The sequence below is a fragment of the Sinocyclocheilus anshuiensis genome, unplaced genomic scaffold (genome assembly GCF_001515605.1).
Source record: "Sinocyclocheilus anshuiensis isolate Anshui unplaced genomic scaffold, SAMN03320099.WGS_v1.1 scaffold1093, whole genome shotgun sequence".
NCBI lineage: Eukaryota > Metazoa > Chordata > Actinopteri > Cypriniformes > Cyprinidae > Sinocyclocheilus > Sinocyclocheilus anshuiensis.
Window position 1 is genome coordinate 213,077 of NW_015555782.1, and position 6,580 is coordinate 219,656.

Consider the following 6,580-nt stretch of genomic DNA (forward strand, 5'->3'; position numbering starts at 1 on the left):
CCTGACTGACAGACACGCGAGCCTCAAGTGATGAACCCAAGGCTACTTGATTTCTTTAGATAATGCTTGCTTAATGATAAATAATTGCAGTTATGTAAAGGTTTTAAAACCTTACATTGAGAATACACTGACTGACATTTTTATTTTGTAGGCCTATCTGTTCTTCAGAGAAATGAAGCTTTTCCTCAAATCTGCTCCACAGTGAAAGAGGAAGTCGCCATCTAGTGTTTCTTTGTGGAAAGACAGGAGCAACTAAGGAATGGAACATTAGCTTATTTTTTATTAAATATTTGGCATTTTACAACCTATCGTTTTTAATACTTATATTACAATGAAAAAATATATTAAATATAAATTAAAAAAAATAAAATATTAAACAGCCCGACAGTTTTCAACACTGATAATAATAAGAAATATTTCTTGAGCAGCAAATCAGCATATTAGAAGGATTTCTGAAGGATTTCTAAAGCCTGGAGTAATGATGCTGAAAATTCATTCAGCCTTAATTAAAATAAAATAAAAATGATATTATATATCAAATAAAAATAAAAATAAAAATAAAAATAAAATGGAAAACACAACAACAACATCACTAACAACCATAAAACTTCCCAACTCTGCATGAATCAACTTTGACAAAGCTGACCGAGTCTGACAGCCCACCCTGCCACCGCTACTTTCCTCCTCCAGCAAGTCCTTCAATGTACAAAACAGCTTTTGTGACGGGACAAAGCCGGCAATGTACTTCATTGTGTCAATCTTGTTTCCCCATCTCGGACTGCAGATGGGATATTGAAATTCACTTCACGTTTCCCTCTACTCTGGCTATTGCAAATGCGCTGAAGGGCAGTTCAGTGTGACACAGAGAGAGGAGTTTTCTTATTTATCTAACACCAGAACTCTGCTGGGGGGGAGAGAAGGGTCGCCGGGGCTTTCTGAACACACTGGAGACAGTTCATTGAGGATCATGGAGCTCATTATTCAGAGACCCCTGAACTTCCATTCACAATGCACACAAGCAATGCCTCACTATAGAAATTGAATAATAGTAGCCTATGTTTTGGAAATGTTATTTGTTTTTAAAGGGTTAATAGTGTCAGACGTAAGCACTTTTCGACCGTTTCACACTAAACTTTTCATCTAGACTTTCATTGTTTTAGTGCAAGATATCTTGGATATGTTTTGATAAACCTTTTAAGGATCCTGGATATAATGATCCCCTTTTGGGGACACTGTTGATAGCTGTATATTTGAATGTGTGAAAATTAATTTATACAGTGTAACAATTTTTTTTAAATGTAATATTATTAACTAAGTAAAAAAAAAATTTTCAAAAATAAATATAACATACAGTATTTAGCTTTTACATTGTCATTTTACTAAACTTGTTCAAATATTATTTGGAAAATATTTGTTTTTAATTAAAAGTTACATTTAAAGAAAACAACAATTAAAAGTTCAAAAAGTACATGAGATTAATTCATATTTTTCACAGAAAAAAAAAGTCAGGATTTTTTTATAAGAAAAGTAGAAAAATATAGAAGAATATTTTAAAAAGAACAAATAATAAGAAAATGAATGAATGTATTGATTTCTGAGCAGAAAGGAGAATGAAATAATTACATTTAGTGAATGTAAACAAAAAAAAATTATTACGATAAATGTATTTTAATAATATCTTAAGGGCACACTTTAACTTTGGCAGCCTTAAAATGAATGAATGAATTAATATTTTTCACGGACTCCCTACAAGCCCCTTATGGGTTCCCAAGTTTGATCGCCACTATGCTGGGCCACTTTAGTCACATTAACAGAATGAATATATAGGCTATTTAGAAGCATATTCTTTCTAACATTATTTGTTTTGTCAAAATGATCATCTGTTTCCCACTTATGGCTTAAATTGTCCTCAACTTGGCAAGAGAATTGCTCTTACGTCGAGATATCATCATGAGTTTTTGATATGCAGTCTATATATATCATCATGAGTTTTTGATATGCAGTCTAGATATCATCGAGTTTTTGATATGCAGTCTATTTATTTATCGCCAGGGGGCGGCACAACAAACTATAAAACACCTGCTGATGACAAATCCTATTGAAAACATTCAGCTGTTAACATCCTCAAACAAAAAAGTATATTGTGAGTGCATAAGGCAAAATAATCAATAATATGATCCTAATTTAGAAACCAAACCCCTGAAACGCCTCTAGTAGAGACGCACATCAAACTGATGTTTCCTTTTATTCACGACCGAATTCAGGTGGGCGTGGCTTAGACGGCAAGGAGCTTGTCTGTGATTAGTCAAGGTACGATTGGTATAAATAATTATTTTTTACATTTGATTTATTTACTGGGTATTTTCAGTTCACTGCATAGCAACGTTTCTCAGTCTCATAACTCAGGTGTAATTATTATCATCGCACCGATGTCTCCTGATAATTTTCTCCTCGCTGATCGAGATGGACCAATCACAGTCGATTGTGATTACAGAATAAAGAGTTTTGTGTGATAATTTTATAGAGATTACTGGAGCGGATTTCTATTCGACTGTCAGGTGCTATTCCTTATAAATAATAAATATAAATGATTATGATTTTCAGTGTATAAACGTATGTAGTAAGGGAAAAAACGACGTAAAATTTCAATGCGTCTCGATGGTGGATTCGGATTTCTGGGCCACCGCTTGGAAGAAGCAAACAAACTGATAGGAAAGTGTTTTTGGTCATCGGCGTTTGCCTCCCACTGGTTAAAGATCACGGTTAATGTTTCCTCAGAGAGTATCATGAAACGTGGATTTCATCTGACCTGTTTCCAGTTTATTTGCATCCTGATGCGTCCTAAAAGCAAAATACGGCGGTAGACGTGTTTAGTTAAGAGTAGGGCTGCACGATTAATCGCATGCGATATTTAACGCGCATCTTGTAAGAAAGCCGGTTCTGTAATCAGCGGTAAATCTCCATCACCTGCGTGCTTTCACATTGAGCAGCATTAACTACACAGAGCCGTTGTTCACTGATGAGCAGCGCAAAAAATCGCGCGAATATGAACGTGGTTTAGCGCAGCTCGTCAGTGAACAACGGCTCTGTGTAGTTAATGCTGCTCAATGTGAAAGCACGCAGGTGATGGAGATTTACCGCTGATTACAGAACCGGCTTTACTGATAAGATGCGCGTTAAATATCGCATGCGATTAATCGTGCAGCCCTAGTTAAGAGGTAGGCTAAGTGGTTTATTTCATGCATACTTGGAGAAATATAAAGTCGTGTGAATGCTTGACAGCTTTTGTTTAGTTTAACTTTCTGGATTCACCCGACATGTATTATTATGGACGTGCTTTTAACAGGGCAAACAACAAAACATGTTTTATATTTCCACATGTGTAGGCTACTGGCTTATCAGTTTTTTAATAAGGAAATTAAATTAGACTCAAGTCAAGTCAGCAGGTGCACAAAGCCTAGTATTTAATCGCAGCGAGTTTTCATACCAAAAAATACATTCAGAAAATTGCAGCATGCTGATTTTTGAATACTTTTTTTTTCTTTGTGTTTTATTCTTACTTCTTTAGGACCTAAAATTGTGAGATTTTTAAATCCACAATAAAAGCCTAAAATTATCACACACAAAAAAGTTTTTAATGCTGTTTAAAAGCACAGTAATATCTAAGCTGTACATTTCAAGTTATTTAGTTTATTTATTAAATGACTATAGCCACTGTATTCATAATTTAAGTTTTGTAAAAAGTTTAATCAGGTTTTTCTTTTGTGTTTCATTCTTATTTTCATCTTTTATCTGAAAAATAATGCGGTTTAACCCAGCTATATCTGAAACTTGGGCTTACCTCTAGATGGAAGTTTATTTAATTAATTGGCTCATGAGAAAATTAATTGCTTTAATTGAACGTCAAACCACTAATGCAAAAACTTTTCCTCGAAGCTTAGTTTCTCAATCTCTGGTGGACTGACCAATCGATTTTTATAATTTATTAATTATGTTTGTTGTTTTTAGTGTTTCTTGCCAGGGTTTCCTCCTTCAGTTATTAAAATGTGATGTCAGTAAGGCAATACAGGTAAATGTTGACCCATAAATAGGGTTACCGTTCCCTGAGGGAGTAAAACAGCAGGACCAAACAGCAATAACAGCAGGTTTTGAGAGCATCAGGTAGGAGAACATTAACCAGACAGGCATCAGGCGGCACAGCGAGCAGCAGTGGCCTCTGTTACTCAAGTGCTCTTGGAAACAGACACCTGAGCCACGGCCTCCTCGTCCTCCCCCACCCATGACATCACACGGCTCTTATCTGCTGCCAAACACAAAGCCGCATTTAGCTCGCAGTAATCAGCGCTGTGACCTAACCTGCCATGCACTGGAGATGCATGAAGATTCAGGTGTGCTTTTTGGTTCGTTTGATTCACGTAATATGCTGAAGTAATGGATCTTTGAGCTCTGCTGGACTCCGCTTGGAGTTCTCAAGATCTGAGGTAAGATGTCATCCGAGGAGTTTAAAATGTGAGGAGAAATGCATATGAAATGTATGTATTAAAAACCTGTGGCGTGAGTTCTGAGCCAATTAAAGAGCAAATTTAGCAGTTTGATTCGCAGCAGACAGTAAATTTAGAAATTATTTTAAAGGTGCCTTTCAGTAGTTTAAATGTGTTTCGAGTTTAAAGTTACGTCATACAGTCATATGTCACATGCAGTGCAAAGCTGTACCTACAGGAGGGAGCCTGAGTGAATCACAAGATGGAACTGGTGCATTATACATTACCGTTCAAATGTTTGGGGTCGGTAAGATTTTTCAATGTTTTTGAAAGAGATTATTAAAAATAAAGTATCTTTATTGGCTGCTATGGTTCCGTGAAGAATCTTTCATATATTTGTGGAAACTTTCCTTTGCACAAAAGGTTCTTTATAGTGGAAAAGGGGTCTTTAGATTATTGAAATGTTCTTCACATTAAGAAAGAACATTGTTCTTTTAGGAACTGTTTGCTGAAAGGTTCTTTTGGGTGCTGAAAATACTGTTCTTCATGTCTGTGATCATGAGTTTGTCTGTTAGGTTAAAAACAAATAAAAATATGCTCAAAGATTGAGGGCAGCCTCTTAAAGGTATACGAGTTATTTTATAAGGCTGGCTAATTGTTTCTGACTCGAATCATGTGCTGAATAATGAATTTGTACTTTTATCATCTAATCAGCGCCCAAGTCCCAAGATTGAATCAAATGAGACTAAAACACACGTTTGTGCTTCAAGCTGTCCTAGAATTGAATAAGGCATCAAAATGTCAGGAATCATGTTTTTCTTTCTCTCAATCTTTTATTTTGTTATGTGAGATGGTAAATCTGGTGATCTGTGTGGTAGAAATTGTGAAAGAACATGCTGTGATGCAAGACAAATTTCAAACTTTGTCTGACAAAGTTTATACATGCATCGTTTTTTTATGGCATCTCTGCAAAAACTCCCTTTTGGAACCTTTATTTTTAAAGGTGAAGGCTGCATTTATTTAATCAAAAATACAGAAAAATTAGATATTACAATTTAAAATAGCTGTTTTCTATATGAATATATTTTAAAATGTAATTTATTCCTGTGATGCAAAGCTGAATTTTCAGCATCGTTACTCCAATCTTAAGTGTCCAAACCGATTTTATTGCATTTCGTACATATTTTACAAAGTGGCTAATTCGTACAAATTTGTACAACCTGACTTCATACAATTTTTGCTAAATTGTAGGTATATTACGATTTGCACAATTCGTATGAATTGGTACGATTGACCTACACCTAACCCCGCCCCTAAACCGACCCTTCACTGGGGTCTAGACAAATCGTACAAAACCGTACGAGTGCGGTCATACGAATTCATATGAATCAGCCACCTCGTAAAATATGTACGGATTGGTTGTGAGATACTCAGTGGTGTATAAAGTACCTGAAAGCCATACTCAAGTAAAAGTACAGATATCTTACCAGAAAATGGCTTTTGTAGAAGTTGAAATCACCGTTTAGAATATTACTTGAGTAAAAGTCTTAAAGTATGTGATATTTATTGTACTTAAGTACGAAAAGTACTTAAACGTACTTAAGTATTGAAAGTAAAAATACAAGTAAATGCAAAATGGAAAAAAAGCAAATAAATATATATATATAAAAAAAATTCATACACCGCTTGAGTAGCAAGATTGTGTTTAGTTTTAACTCTTTCTTCCATTTTGCATTTTTTGGGTTAGAATAAGAAGCACTTCATCCGGTACTTAGTGTCTTTCATTCCAACATAAGAAAACATTTCTGGAATCTGCATCTGAAATAGCATTTAGATGTATTTACACAATTTATGTATCTCAGTGGGGACATGGATGCATTTAAACTGCCGTTACAGATGCATAAATAGGCCTAATGTTTTGTTTTTAACATGAAACGTTGAATACTGATATTTGAAATAATTAATAACATGAACAAAAAAGTCAAAATGTGAAATTAAAACAGCCAGTAGGTGACAGCAAGTGCCTGTTAATGAGTGAGTGATTGAGATTCAACCGATTCATTCAAAAAGCTGATTCATTCAATAAGTAAACACCGTCC

General features: G+C 34.9%; 1 protein-coding gene across 1 annotated transcript in view; it reads left to right on the forward strand.

Annotated features, from left to right (window-relative positions):
• Positions 1-4,346: 4,346 nt before the first annotated feature.
• The window catches only part of LOC107674746 (A-kinase anchor protein 13-like), a 57,992-nt gene continuing 55,758 nt past the window's right edge, over positions 4,347-6,580 (forward strand). The window contains exon 1 of the mRNA XM_016468838.1: positions 4,347-4,481. The gene's annotated coding sequence lies outside the window, so the exon portion shown is untranslated. The remainder of the gene's footprint in view (positions 4,482-6,580) is intronic.